This window comes from Dreissena polymorpha, chromosome 6 (genome assembly GCF_020536995.1).
Source record: "Dreissena polymorpha isolate Duluth1 chromosome 6, UMN_Dpol_1.0, whole genome shotgun sequence".
Classification (NCBI taxonomy): domain Eukaryota; kingdom Metazoa; phylum Mollusca; class Bivalvia; order Myida; family Dreissenidae; genus Dreissena; species Dreissena polymorpha.
This window is the reverse complement of record NC_068360.1, coordinates 44,780,986-44,795,507: the sequence shown is the minus strand read 5'-3', so window position 1 is coordinate 44,795,507 and position 14,522 is coordinate 44,780,986. Positions and strand designations below refer to the sequence as shown.

The 14,522-nt window shown below is 35.0% G+C and overlaps 1 long non-coding RNA gene and 1 pseudogene across 1 annotated transcript; one reads left to right on the top strand and one right to left on the bottom strand.

Moving 5' to 3' along the window:
- The first annotated feature begins 233 nt into the window (after positions 1-233).
- LOC127833472 (uncharacterized) lies at positions 234-3,228 on the top strand. The gene is made up of 2 exons (XR_008027431.1): positions 234-924; positions 2,638-3,228. It is a non-coding gene; the product is annotated as an uncharacterized LOC127833472 (long non-coding RNA).
- Positions 3,229-5,535: 2,307 nt separating this feature from the next.
- The window catches only part of LOC127833466 (discoidin domain-containing receptor 2-like), a 32,331-nt pseudogene continuing 23,344 nt past the window's right edge, over positions 5,536-14,522 (bottom strand).

Here is a 14,522-nt window from a genome sequence, read left to right as displayed (position 1 = left end):
TCAACAATAGCTTGAATTAACCCCGATACTTTTTCTGGGCCCCAAAGGCAAAAAAGTCCAATTATTCACAAATTGTTGATATTACGCAGGAATGAACAAACAGAAAAAGGGAGATCACTCCAAGATATCATGATGTGGCCAAGGGAGGTAATAAGGTGATTAAGGCGCTTTAAAAAGAACTAAACTCACATGCACATTAATGGAGTTAGCCCGTTGTATACTACAGATACTAGCAACCACAGAAGACCTGATAAGCCCACTAGAATTTATCGATATCGTATCGATTTCCGAGGGGTTGTTAACTTCTAACCAATATTTCAATAAGTAATTATCATGCAAAAATAATGAAAATGCTATGTAATTAAAGCTTAATTAATAAACTTTACAATGATATAAATTTCTTTATTATTTGTTCATTGTTTGTTGATTAAGACTATTGATAATTAGTTTGACTATTGGATGCTTTGAAGCGTCGGTATCGAGCGAGCTCCCGGCGGCGTTTTAGTAAACATGTGTGAAATCAAAGTTGAATGCGATCGTAGTTTCGTAACATATGCAAATGATTTTCATTTGACCAATCAAATAAAAGATTGTTGTTTACAATGATGTAAGCCGCTTAGTTCTACGACAAAAAATAATGAAACAATAAAGCCCTAAAGTTAGACGAAAATGGAACGAAAAGTATAGAAAATTCATAATAGCGGCATATATCGTAAAAAAATTCAATTTCTGCTGGTTAAAATGGTGTATAAATTGTTAAAATTGAGTAGAAATTGACGATCGCATCGTGATTCGAGAGTGCGGGGTCATCAAGGCCACGCGGTTGAGATTTTTTTTCCATACGACGCCATCTTGAAAAATTCCAAAATTGTTTACTCGCTGTAGTTGAATCGATAAATATATCGATTTAATTGTTCGAAACAGGTAACTATCGCTTGCAAACAAATAAAATAATGTTTTTTGTTTGATTTAAATAAGAATGCGATGTATTTAATGTAAATAAAGCATTGCATTGTTTTGTTGATTTTACGATGATGTATGTCATCGTCACAGTTTGTGACCCGTTATTGATAACATTTTGAAAACGTAAGTTTCCTAGAAAAATCGTTTTAAAACTAAAAGTTCATGTTTCAAAACGACTATTTATGTTATGTATTCGATGTATGAGTTTGTTTTATGTATCACAGTATTACTATTACCCTGTTAATCTTTCAAGAAATCTTGTTAACCCTAGTCCTTAACTTAAGCCAACTTGTTTCTTAACCCATTTATGCCTAGTGGACTCAACCATCCTTCTAAATTGGATTAATTTATTTCCAAAGTTAGGGATGTCTAGTATATTTATTTCTATATTTAGAATATTTTTTACAGAAATTCCTTTAAGCAAACAGCGCAGATCAAGATGAGACGCCACATCGTGCAGCGTCTCATCTGGGTCTACACTGTTTGCCAATGCCTTTTTTCTAGACGCTAGGCATAAATTGGTTAACCTTGCATAAATAAGAGATTTGATTTATATTATAAACCAGAAATCAATTCATATAAGCATTACATGGCTTTTAAGTAGACAAATCATATTGTAATGGCATTTACTGTTATTATTTTATTAAAATTCACACAGATATGTTTAATGTTATTTTGAAGAGCACTATGTCAGTTAAATAAAATACATCTTCATTTACAATCTAGAGCTGTATTTTTATTGTATACTGATTATGTTGGGTTGTAAATACAATAAAAATACAACACAGCGATTTTCCTTGTCCAATTGGGAAAAGTACCCGTACCGGTCCGATTGGGAAAAATTGAATCGTGAAAACCTCAAAATTGGGAAAAATCGAGTCGTGAAATCCTGAAATTGGGAAAATCGCGTCGTGAAGTTTGGGTCTTATTGAATACATCATACAGTTCATACTTAATTGAACATACCCATTTAAATAATCATTTGCAGGCATGCCTTAATGACCATTAAGTTATAAAGTTTATATAAATAACAAAATATTATAAAGAACACACCAAATCAATTACTAGTTGTTTCAATCTCTTTTAAAGCAATGTCTCTCTCTTTCATTTTTGTGAAATTTCAACAATCTTTGATGTTTAATCATCACTCAGTTGCTTGCATCCCTCCCTGCACAGCATCATTATTGCTGTCAATGTGTCCTGTGATTGATGGTTCCGATTGGTTTTTTGGCATAATATTTGCTATTATGACTCATTTCAAACTACGATAAGGTTACAAACCGACGTAAAACAGTACGCTGGCTGCCTGGCAAAAGAACCGGAAACAGTAACAACTCTATTGATTGAATGCGCTGAATAATAAAACCCGAAATTAATCGAGCGCGTGGTTACACACAACTATACGATTTTCTTTGTTCGCTCGCCGAAAGTTGTTTTTTTTACGAAACTTTCTATCGTTTTGAGAAAAAATTCGGACGCTGATTGGGATTTTTCCAGATGCCGATTGGGAATTTGGGAATTTTCGCTCGATTGGGAAAGTACCGTTTTGGGAATTTGGTAATTTTCGTTCGATTGGGAAAGTACCGTTTACCGGTACTTTATAAAGAAGGAGGAAAATCGCTGCAACATAATTATATATATATATTATATATATATATTTATTTTTCATTTCAGAAACCAACTATGCAGTGTGACGGAGACATACACCCTGGTCCGTTCTGTCAAGAATACAACGTTAAGATTTCATTCATGGCTGTGCAAAGCTGAAGAGTGTCCTCCGAGACTGTCAAATGTAGACATTAAAAATGGACTTGTTTTGGAGCTTGTGCATTTTGCATCACACCAAAAGTTGAATGCATGAACCCGGGGCGCCAGAGGTTCTTCAAGGATTACATTGAACTCAATGAACTGTATAACAAATACAAAGAGTGTTTTTTCACATAAATGTGCTGTTGCATTTAAACAATAAATTCAGCTGCTACTATAGATGTATGAATTCACAGATTGACAACCCCTTATTTTTTAAGCAAGTGTTACATATATTACACAATGAAATTCGTTCAAGTTGTATTGCAGGGCTTACATTGTTGCAGCTGATGTTCATATCTTTATTACACTTAAGATTAATGTATCTATTATATAACATGTGTTATTGAATTATTGATATATTGTTTGAATATACCATAGCATGTTTGATTATGCAAAAAAACTGAACAAAACTATAATACGTATAAAAAAAGATCTTGAATAAAGTTGGTAAACATATTTGTTGTTTTTTTGCAATTTTTTTCTGTAGTAATAAGCAATTATCTTGGTAATGAGTGGAGATACTGCATTGAAAGTTGCTGCAATGGATAGATCATGAAAAAATACATTAGACTACCAAATATTATGACATTTGATTCATAAATAAAAAAGTTATAGCAATTTAACTAAAATATTTCTTCGAAAAGGTTCCGCGAAGACATGATAGTACTGGACTAAAGTATTGGGAGAGAATTCATAAAAGCGACGCAAAGTTTAAAACTTTAAAAGCTCATAACTTTGGTTCTACTTAAGATATTCCAAAAACTCAAAAAGTTATTTAATTGTCTTTTCAATCTCTTTTAGAAAAAATAAAAAAGAACAAGATAACTTTAATTTAAAAAATATGTCTGCGGTTGCTACAGATACGGTATTAAAAAGAAAACATTTTGAAATGTAATTCTTCCCAATTTGCACAACAAGAAATACATAATATACCACAATAATTACAACACTTGATATAAAACATAATTGCAGCCCTTAAAGTGAGATAACTGAGGAGTAAATGGCAGAAAATAAACATACCTCCCACTGTATTAATACTGTGGATGCTGTTATATTTATGTGGAGGATGTTATATTTATCTTTTTTTAAAGTAAACAGTTCATGCTGACATGCAGACATAGTAATAAAAAATAAGTAAATCAAATATTTTCCTGCAATCGTTTAAAGCGGGTATATACGATCTTATCAAATATTTAGTAATAAATATAAAATGTGTAAAAAACTTATTATACATATATTTCAATATAAACTAAAATAAAAGTTAAGAAGAACATGTGTCGAAAAATGCTAAATAAGCCAGATATTTAATTCTGAAATCGAAAAAGGCTGTACAGCCGAATTCGCCAGCATGTATATCATGCATGTACGATGTGAATCTAAATTTAGTTTAACGGTTCATTTGAAATTCCTGCAGCGATATCGATTCATACGACACATGAACACTTACAAAAAAGACGAATGCATCGGTTATTGTAGGAAAATAATTACGAATTATCTTCGTCACAATCGGCTCGGGGCGCTAATTTGTATTTGCTGTATTTTATGAAATTCGTCTTAAATGTATCATTTTTCTTGCAAATTGTGTGTTATTATAACATATTTGTATCAATATTTTACAATTCAGCACATATAAAAATCGTATATACCCGCTTTAAATGTTCTTTAAGCTTTTTTTGTATTATCAGATACCACTATGAGTATATAAAATAAATAAATATGTTCTGTTTACCAAATAAACAGGCTCTGGTTACAGCTTTATCGTGTAAGAAAAATCATCAGCAGCACTCATAGCTGTACACATAATTTGTATACATTGACTGGATTTCATGATCAGAAGGAAATGTATAAACCAACGTGTTAATGTGTCCATGTAACAACCATATGGCATAGTATGATTCTGTTAAGGACACTGAACAAAAAGAAGTCAATTGGGAATGACGTATTCAATAAAGTGTACACTGTTTAGTAATGAGTGAGAATACATGTATCAACAAGCAAGCATAAAATTACAAGCAACATGCAAAAATGGGTCTTATGCCATATGCTGCCAACATAGCACAAAACCAGCCTGCGCATAAGCCCAGTCTGATTAGAATCCGCCCTGTCTGCTATAAAGTCAGGCAAGATTTGGTGGTTTCATTAGCAGACAGGGTAGCTCCTGCCCTGACTGAGTGAATGGTCCGACTGGTCTGGAGCTATGTTATAAGACCCATTTTCGCATGAAGCAGCTCCAAACATTTTGAAGGTCTATACATGAAAACTTTTTCAGAACAATTATGGGTTTACATAAAATAAACAACAACAATACAAAAATGGCACTAACAACTTGTAACAAATAATTACATGATAGCAATTTGATTCTTTACACTGATACACAAATGTAAAACGATGTTATAAAGAATACAAAGAATGATAAAGTTATCATAAGACATTGCTGGATATGAACATTAAACAAGCTATCAGATGTTAAAGTATTCCGAGCATAATGTATCACACAAATACTATTCTGACATAAACATGGAACACATTGCACTTTTATCAACTTGACCATCTTGTAACACCTGCATGTACTAATGTTACAAATGCAGTCTGCCTATATACAACTGTAATCTATTAATACGTATAATATCTGCATGTTATTCTTTTTCTTTAATACAATATTTTTATATTCAGATTTATACCGGCAATGGACAGCATGGACCTTTCATAAATAGATGCGTTTATTCTAACTTTTATTAACATAAGTATTTGTAGATTTTTTTCAAAACATTTAAAAATATAAACAGGACATATAATAATATAATGGTTAGCACTTCAGAAAGATATCATTTACTCTAGTTGTAGACTGAGACGTTTTTTAATCAATAGCACAATGGCACACTAACAGAAATGATGAAGGCTTCAGGCTTTCTTTTAATAATAGGTTAAAACACCAGGACCAAGCCATGTGCTCATATGTTACTTTCATTTGGATCTCCTTAGTTTTAACCTTTGACATTACTGTTTACAAAGAAAGAGCACTATGTGAAATGAGTGCTTTTCTCACAACACTAAATTTTGCTTCCAATTATTGGCAGAGAATTGATCGAGTCAACAGCTTAGCTGTCACAATTGAATTTCTGTATATGTTCTCCATAGCTAACACACTGGAACTTTTAATTGGTTCAACTTTTCATCCTTTGGATTGTATCCCATGTTCTTTCGTAACAAGAACATGTGAATGTCTTTGAATGTGGGTCACTCACAGTCGGAGCGGTCCCACCATTCGACCATCATGTCGTAAATCTCACAGGAGCACACGATGGGCTGTGGTAGAAGCATCTGCTGTCCGTCACTTCTATAGAAATGTCCCACATTGGCGATCACTTGATCATCACTTAGTTTATGATATGGCGGATCACGGGCAAAAGTCAATATTTCCCACAGCGTCACTCCAAATGACCAGACATCTGACTTTGTTGTAAACTTGCCCTTAAATATATACCAAAGAAGGTAAGCTATCTTGTAAATGTTTATGTATTTTTCCATAAATACTTTATTCCCGCGAGTTGTCATTTTTCAGTGTGGAAAAAAATTAAGCTGTACAACCATTCGGTGTAATTGAAGAAATATGTACTTTAAATGAATGTGCTTGAAATATGTTTAATATTAAAAGATTTTAATAAATTTCATACTGCAAGTTTCCAGAACACAATTTTAGTATTTTAGGAGGGCCCTACACAGTTTATTTCCCAGTTAAGTTTACCCTGTCTTAATCAAATAGTTAAACACAATCTGAAGTATCATTTTCTGATTTCAATTTACAATTTGAATGAACAATTTTATTTGCACATTACTTTCAAATCCCTTTTTTGTAACATTTTATTCATGGTCCTCTGTTATTTTACCAGTGACATGTACACATTGAATTCACTCAAATTTGAAACTATATGAAACATTTGTATTTCAAAACTCAATAAATTTATCAATAAGTTCTCCCACAAAACTGAGGTAAATCATGTGAGTCTCTTTTAAGATTTGACGCCACTTTACCAGTAGTATAGACTCCCAGGCCATCCATCTTATCGGAAGCACAGCTCGTCCCTCTATCTTGTAATAGTCAGCACTGTACAAAATCTGACTCATCCCAAAGTCTGAAATCTTGATCGTGAAGTTCATGCCAACAAGGCAGTTGCGCACAGCGAGATCACGATGCACCATGTTCAGTGACTCGAGGTACTTCATGCCAGAGGCAATTTGGGACGCCACGTAAATCAGGCACCCGTAACTAAAATGTGCAATATATGGTTTGCACTAACAATACTGTGAGATATATTTTATGGTATGTAATAACAATATTGGAAATTAAATTCTGAACAAAAGCATCTTTGTAACAAACAAGAGGGCAATAATGGCCCTGAAGTGCAAAGTTCATCTAGGACCAATTGTTGAAGACTTGTAAGGGTGACCTGGTTTTAGAACCCCTCTTGACTAAAATTAAATCATGGCGTAAATATTGTCAAGATAAACATTTTGATTATGCTAAGTCAAGATTGAGCCTGAAATGTAGCTTCTTGAGTGGTAGTATGAGTTTTCAATGATTACACCAAGTGGCCAATTTTTTTGATACATGTGACCCAGATTCATACTTTCATAAGTTTCAGTGAGGTTGCTTCTAAAGTGTTAATAAAGTTTTTCTAAGATTTCACATGGTTACTAAGTTTTTGGATGCACATGACCCAGATTTGAATTTGTTCTAGATGTTATCAAGATAGATTTTCTGACCAAGTTTTATGAAGATATAAAATGCAAACACTAAAGTGCCAACAACATTTAGGACATACGATGAACAATGCTAGAAATAGACTGACCACAAGTGTGATCTGGCGAGTTCAAATACTCAGAAAGTGCATGAAAAGATGTTAAAAGTGTAATAATTGTTTAATAATATGATGTCATTGATCTGAAGACTCCGTAGAAACAAAGTGTCATACAACAGCAAAACAACTTAACCCTTTACCCCTTATAAAAGCATTTTTACGCATTTGAAGTCCTTTAGAAAATCAACTTCAAATTAAGTCATTTTTAATATAATAAAGTTTAAAATGGCTTCACCATAAGATACTGATGAGAAGCAAACAGAATAAAACCTGAACAGACTGCGAATTACTCGCAGGCTGTTCTGGTTTTATGTTGGTTGCAGAAGCCATTTTTACTTTGCTTCCGAGTGGAAAACGGTTAATTGCGCTCAGTGGTTTGACTATGTGTGGATTGGTTTGATAACAAGTGTATTGATTTCAATAGTAGTTGATTATAAGTGAATGGTGTAAGACATAGTGGATTGACTTGATTATAAGTGCGTTGATTTGAATAAAGAGGATTATAAGTGCATTGCTTTTAATATAAATGGATTAATTTAGTTCTATGTGGGTTGACGTGATGATTAGGGTAGTCTATTAAACAACTCCAGTCTGTGACTCACAGGAGTATTTTAGTGTTGATAGCTTGCGCAAAGAGCGTCTCAATGACTCACCTGAATATTTAAGCATTGATAGCCTGCACGGAGGGCGTCTCAATGACTCACCTGAGTATTTAAGCATTGACAGCCTGCGCTGAGGGCGTCTCCAGCACATGGTCCAGCAGGAACTGGTTGAGGTCTCCATACTTCATGTACTCTACTATCATACACAGTGGCTCCTCCCCCGTACACACGCCCAGAACAAGCACGATGTTGGGGTCCCGTAGTTGGGACATTATCTTGATCTTCTTCAGAAAGTCTGCCCTGTAAATCACAGAAGAAACATATGGGCCGAATTAACATATGAGCAAAATAAACATATGGGAAGAATAAACATATGAGCTGAATAAACATATGAGCAGAATAAACAAGTGAGCCAAATAAACATGTGAACCAAATTAACATATGAGCCAAATAAACATATGAGCCGAATAAACAAGTGAGCCAAATAAACATGTGAACCAAATTAACATATGAGTCAAATAAACATACGAACCGAATAAACATGTGAACCAAATTAACATATGAGTCAAATAAACATATAAAGGAAGTCTCTTATATACAAATATCCAGGTTAGTGGGAAAGTGTTGTCCCTGATTAGCTTGTATGGACTGCAAAGGCTAACCTGGGATGACACTTTATGCACGTGCAATTAGACCAATAGGTAGCCGCTAGGAGTTTTTTAACAGCCAGATATAAAGTAAACTGTCATTAACTTTATGCTCCCCCAAAAGTTTTGGGGGGAGCATGTAGTCGCCACTTCCTCTGTCCGTGCGTGTGTCCATCCGTCCGTGCACAATTTTTGTCCAGGCTATTTGTCAGCAATTAATGACCGGAATTCAATGAAACTTTATGGAAAGCTTCACTACCAAGAGGAGATGTGCATATTATCAGCCGGTTATGGTCCGATGATTTTTCACAGAGTTATGGCCCTTTGAAATTTTCCATTAACTGTACATATAGTGCAATTCTTGTCCGGGCTATTTCTCAGCAACTAATGACCGGAATTCAATGAAACTTTATGGGATGCTTCACTTACAAGAGGACATGTGCATATTATCAGTGGGTTCTAGTCAGATGATTTTTCACAGAGTTATGACCTTTTGAAATTTTCCATTAACTGTACATATAGTGCAATTCTTGTCCAGGCTATTTCTCAGCAACTAATGACTGGAATTCAATGAAACTTTATGGGAAGCTTCACTACCAAAAGGAGATGTGCATATTATCAGCCAGTTATGGTCCGATGAGTTTTCATAGACTTATGGCCCTTTGAAATTTTCCATTTACTGTACATATTGTGCAATTCTTGTCAGGGCAATTTCTCAGCAACTAATGACTGGAATTCAATGAAACTTTATGGGAAGCTTCAATACCAAGAGGAGATGTGCATATTATCAGCCACTTATGGTCCGATGATTTTTCACAGACTTATGGCCCTTTGAAATTTTCCATTAACTTTACATATAGTGCAATTCTTGTCCGGACAATTTCTCAGCAACTAATGACTGGAATTCAATGAAGCTTTACGGGAAGCTTAACTACCTTGAGAAGATGCGCATGTTATTTGTGGGTTCTGGTTAGATGATTTATTTAGAGAGTTTTGGCCCTTTGAAATTTTTAAGTTGCTAAACCATCCATCATATTATTTTGTCCAAAGCTATGCCCCTCAAGACGTTTCCTTTTATCTGAATATATAGTGCAATATTGCGACAAAAAAACAACTTTGGGGAGCATCACCCGTCTCAGACGGTTTCTTGTTGGTTTTGTTTTTGCAATTACAGTCCACTCTCGTTATCTCGAAGTTGGCGGGAACAAGAAAAAATATCGAGATAACGAGAGTTCGAGATATCCGATTCAACGAAAAAATGAGACGAAAATTTACCTTGTTTTTAACATCTAAATACCTGCTTAGAGGTCTAACTAAAGCCGTCACTGTGTGGCATAATACTCTGTACCTGATATATACGCGTTTTTTACAAGCACGATTAATTTTGCTATTTAAATGCTTAAAATGACGTTTTACCTATTACACAATTGCATGAACACATGCGGTTATAATTTTTCTAAACTGTCGTGTAAACATCCGGTAATGTTGCTATTTTAAGTTATGATGCAATTGACGTCCAATCAAGACGAGGGTTTTCCATCTGAACATGCGTAAATCACGTTCCGGATGACTGAACTGTACATGTACATTTTGTAGTTTGAAATGCTAATGAAAATGACTGTTGGAGTTCAATGATAGAACAACATTCTGCAAATTTGCGACGGTTTATATACGCAAAAATATAACTCAATGCATTTTGGAATGGTGTTTGTAAAAACAATTAGTCTTTCGGCAAGCTGTGTATTAATTGCAGTTAATTGATGTTAAAGTGACAGGCCTTCCTCAAGTGTTAATGGCTAACGACATTACACACGTGTATCGGGAGCAGCCCGGCGAAGCGGGACGGTGAAGTATCAAAGAAAAAATTTCTCACCTTTTGCCGACACTGGAACAGTTATTTGCACTTCGAGATAAACCACAGTAAATACATGTAAAATCGGGACTAAGGACAAAATTTTATATCGAGATATCGAATTATTCGACATAACGAAAATCAAGATATGCGATGTATATTTATATAGATAAAGAAGGAAAAAAGTTGGGACATTGAGCTCACTTCGACATATCGAGAATATTGAGATATCCGATGTCGAGATAACGAGAGTGGACTGTTCTTAAAATTATTTGTTTTTATAGCAAAATAAAATACATCAGCTAAAATATTTTGCAAGGATTTTATATCATGTTCCTTTTTATATTTTAGTTAGTCGGCTTGTTAACGTTTTGATCAACTCAGTTGTTTCTAAATAAAAAGTAATGAACATTTTAAGGTGGGCCAACCAACATGGCTCTGTCCCCTCCCACCCCAAGATGACTGTGTGCCTACCAACCTGGCTCTGTCCTCTGCGTTGGTTCTGAGTATTTTCAAGGCCACCAGGCACGGTCTGGACAGTGTGCGGTTCATTATGAAGTCCTCCTCAACAAAGTGACTCATGTTCACTGCATCACACAGGTGAACCTAAATGTGAATGGATTGATAAGTTATCACACAGGTGAACCTATATGGGAATGAGTGATAAGTTATCGCACAGGTGAACCTATATAAAAACAAATTGATAAGTTATCACACAGGTGAACCTACATGGGAATGGATTGATAAGTTATCACACAGGTGAACCTACATAGGAATGGATTGATAAGTTATCACACAGGTGAACCTGCATAGGAATGGATTGATAAGTTATCACACAGGTGAATCTACATGGGAATGGATTGATAAGTTATCACACAGGTGAACCTACCAGGGAATGGATTGATAAGTTATCACACAGGTGAACCTGCATAGGAATGGATTGATAAGTTATCACACTTGTGAATCTACATGGGAATGGATTGATAAGTTATCACACAGGGAACCTACATGGGAATGGAGTGATAAGTTTTCACACAGGTGATCCTACATGGAATGGATTGATAAGTTATCAAACAGGCGAACCTACATGGGAATGGATTGATAAGTTATCACACAGGTGAACCTACCAGGGAATGGATTGATAAGTTATCAAACAGGCGAACCTACATGGGAATGGAGTGATAAGTTTTCACACAGGTGAACCTACATGGAATGGATTGGTAAGTTATCAAACAGGCGAACCTACATGGGAATGGATTGATAAGTTATCACACAAGTGAACCTACCAGGGAATGGATTGATAAGTTATCAAACAGGCGAACCTACATGGGAATGGATTGATAAGTTATCACACAGGTGAACCTACCAGGGAATGGATTGATAAGTTATCAAACAGGCGAACCTACATGGGAATGGAGTGATAAGTTTTCACACAGGTGAACCTACATGGAATGGATTGATAAGTTATCACACAGGTGAACCTACATGGAATGGATTGATAAGTTTTCACACAGGTGAACCTACATGGAATGGATTGATAAGTTATCACACAGGTGAACCTACATGGAATGGATTGATAAGTTTTCACACAGGGAACCTACATGGGAATGGAGTGATAAGTTTTCACACAGGTGAACCTACATGGAATGGATTGATAAGTTTTCACACAGGTGAACCTACATGGAATGGATTGATAAGTTTTCAAACAGGTGAACCTACATGGAATGGATTGATAATTACATGTAACACACAGGTGATCCTACATGGGTATGGATAGATACGTTTTACAGGGTTGTAGATGAATATTGAAATGTTTTTTTTTGTTAAGGAAACTACATAACCCAGGTATTGTACATTTTATACATTTACGGAGACATTGAATTAAAATTTATTAGCAGTAATTAGTTTGTGTCTGTTTTTGCAAAATTATATGTCCATCTAAGGTATTTAACTGGCATGTAGCTAATATTTAATAATGCCAATACTAAAACAATAATATTACGCAATGATTGTCTTTTTTATATCTGTTTTTGTTTAAATTTATATGATAGTCAATTGCGTATATACAAGAAGAGCGCATCACATATTGTTAGGATTTTGAAGTCTGGTTATAAAGATATGACAGTTCTTTACTCATAATCTCTCTCTCCTAACACACACATTAAGATTGCTCTCCCTTAACAAACACAGGGTGTTCCCCCTGCCTACATCTCCAAACTGGCCCTGGCCCAACACCTCGATAAAGCGCAGATTCCCGCGTGGGAATTTGCAGACAGAAACTTCAATGCTGAGAAGCAGCTCCGCATTGGGAACAGCATATACATTGTTGCCACTCACACCCTGTCAAATTAAAGGAAATACATGCAGGTTAGAGTTAAAGACGCGTGTAATTCTGTAGAAAGGTATACTTTGTATATTTGTATAATATGTGAAGAAAAAATACGATCCCACATGGATGTTATATTAAAGGACAATAAATCATACTAATATACTAAATATTTATTAGAATTGTCTCACATAATACTAAAGCTTAATTAATGATTAGAAAGGTAATGAGGTTTTCTTTGATTTGACCTAGTGACCTAGATTTTAAATGCAAATGACGCAGACGCCAACCAAGCAAATATACTGGCAAGATAAGACATTCTATGGCCTCTAGAGTGGTAGCAAGATTTTCATAAGATTTGACCTGATGACATAGTATTTAGACCGACAAGCAATCTCTGCAAAGATATTGTTAAAAAAAAAATGTAACAAGTTTCATCAAGATTGAGTCATCAATGTGGCCTCTAGAGTGGCAGCAAGGTTTTCTAAGATTTGACTTATTTACCTTGTTTAACCCTTTTATGCCTAGTGGACTCTCCCATCCTTCTAAATTGTATCAATTCATTTCCAAAATTAGGGATGTCTGGTAAATTTATTTCCATTTTTAGAATATTTCTTACAGAAATTCCTATAAGCAAACAGCGCAGACCCTGATGAGATGCCGCATTATGCAGCGTCTCATCTGGGTCTACGCTGTTTGCCAAGGCCTTTTTTCTAGACGCTAGGCATTAATGGGTTAAATGCACAAGACCTAGATTCACATTTGACCTAATAATTGTCCAAATTAACATTCTGACAGAGTTTCAGGAAAATTGTGTCATTTATATGGCCTCTAAAGTGGTAGCAAGATTTGACCTATTGACCTAGTTTTAGGACAATAGTGATCAAGATTTTAACTTGTGATATATATTGTCCATATATGTCAAGTTATAAATCTATAACAACATGAGAAAACTTCTGATGCATTAACTTGCCTGTAGGGAGGGTATATTGAGGACCCGGTTGCTGATAATGCCTGCTGCAGCGTAGAGGGCGTCATACTGTGGGGATGGCTTGTCGAGGTTGTTCTGCTTGCGTGCCTGCGGGAAAGTCATCAGGGCTGACTTGGTGACATCGGGGACAGCATAATCCTGGCTTTCTGCTACAGAAGGGAATAGGGATATTGAGATTAATGTCAAACACTTGAGATTAATGTTAGTTTTTATTTTTAAATATTGAATTAATCAAAAGTTGAGATAAATGTTGGTTTCCAGTTTCAATATTGAAATCAAAATGAAATGTTAAATGTTTACACATAGTCTATGGTGTCAATATTTGATGTTCCAAGTTTCATCTGAGATTGATAAGTTTTGTAGTCCCTGAACAAGCACCTGTGGCCACTTAGCTTTTGAACTTGTGTCATAGTGACACTTAACCAGAGCACCGCCTTGCGGGTACAGACCGCTCATCTATTTTTCTTTTTAAA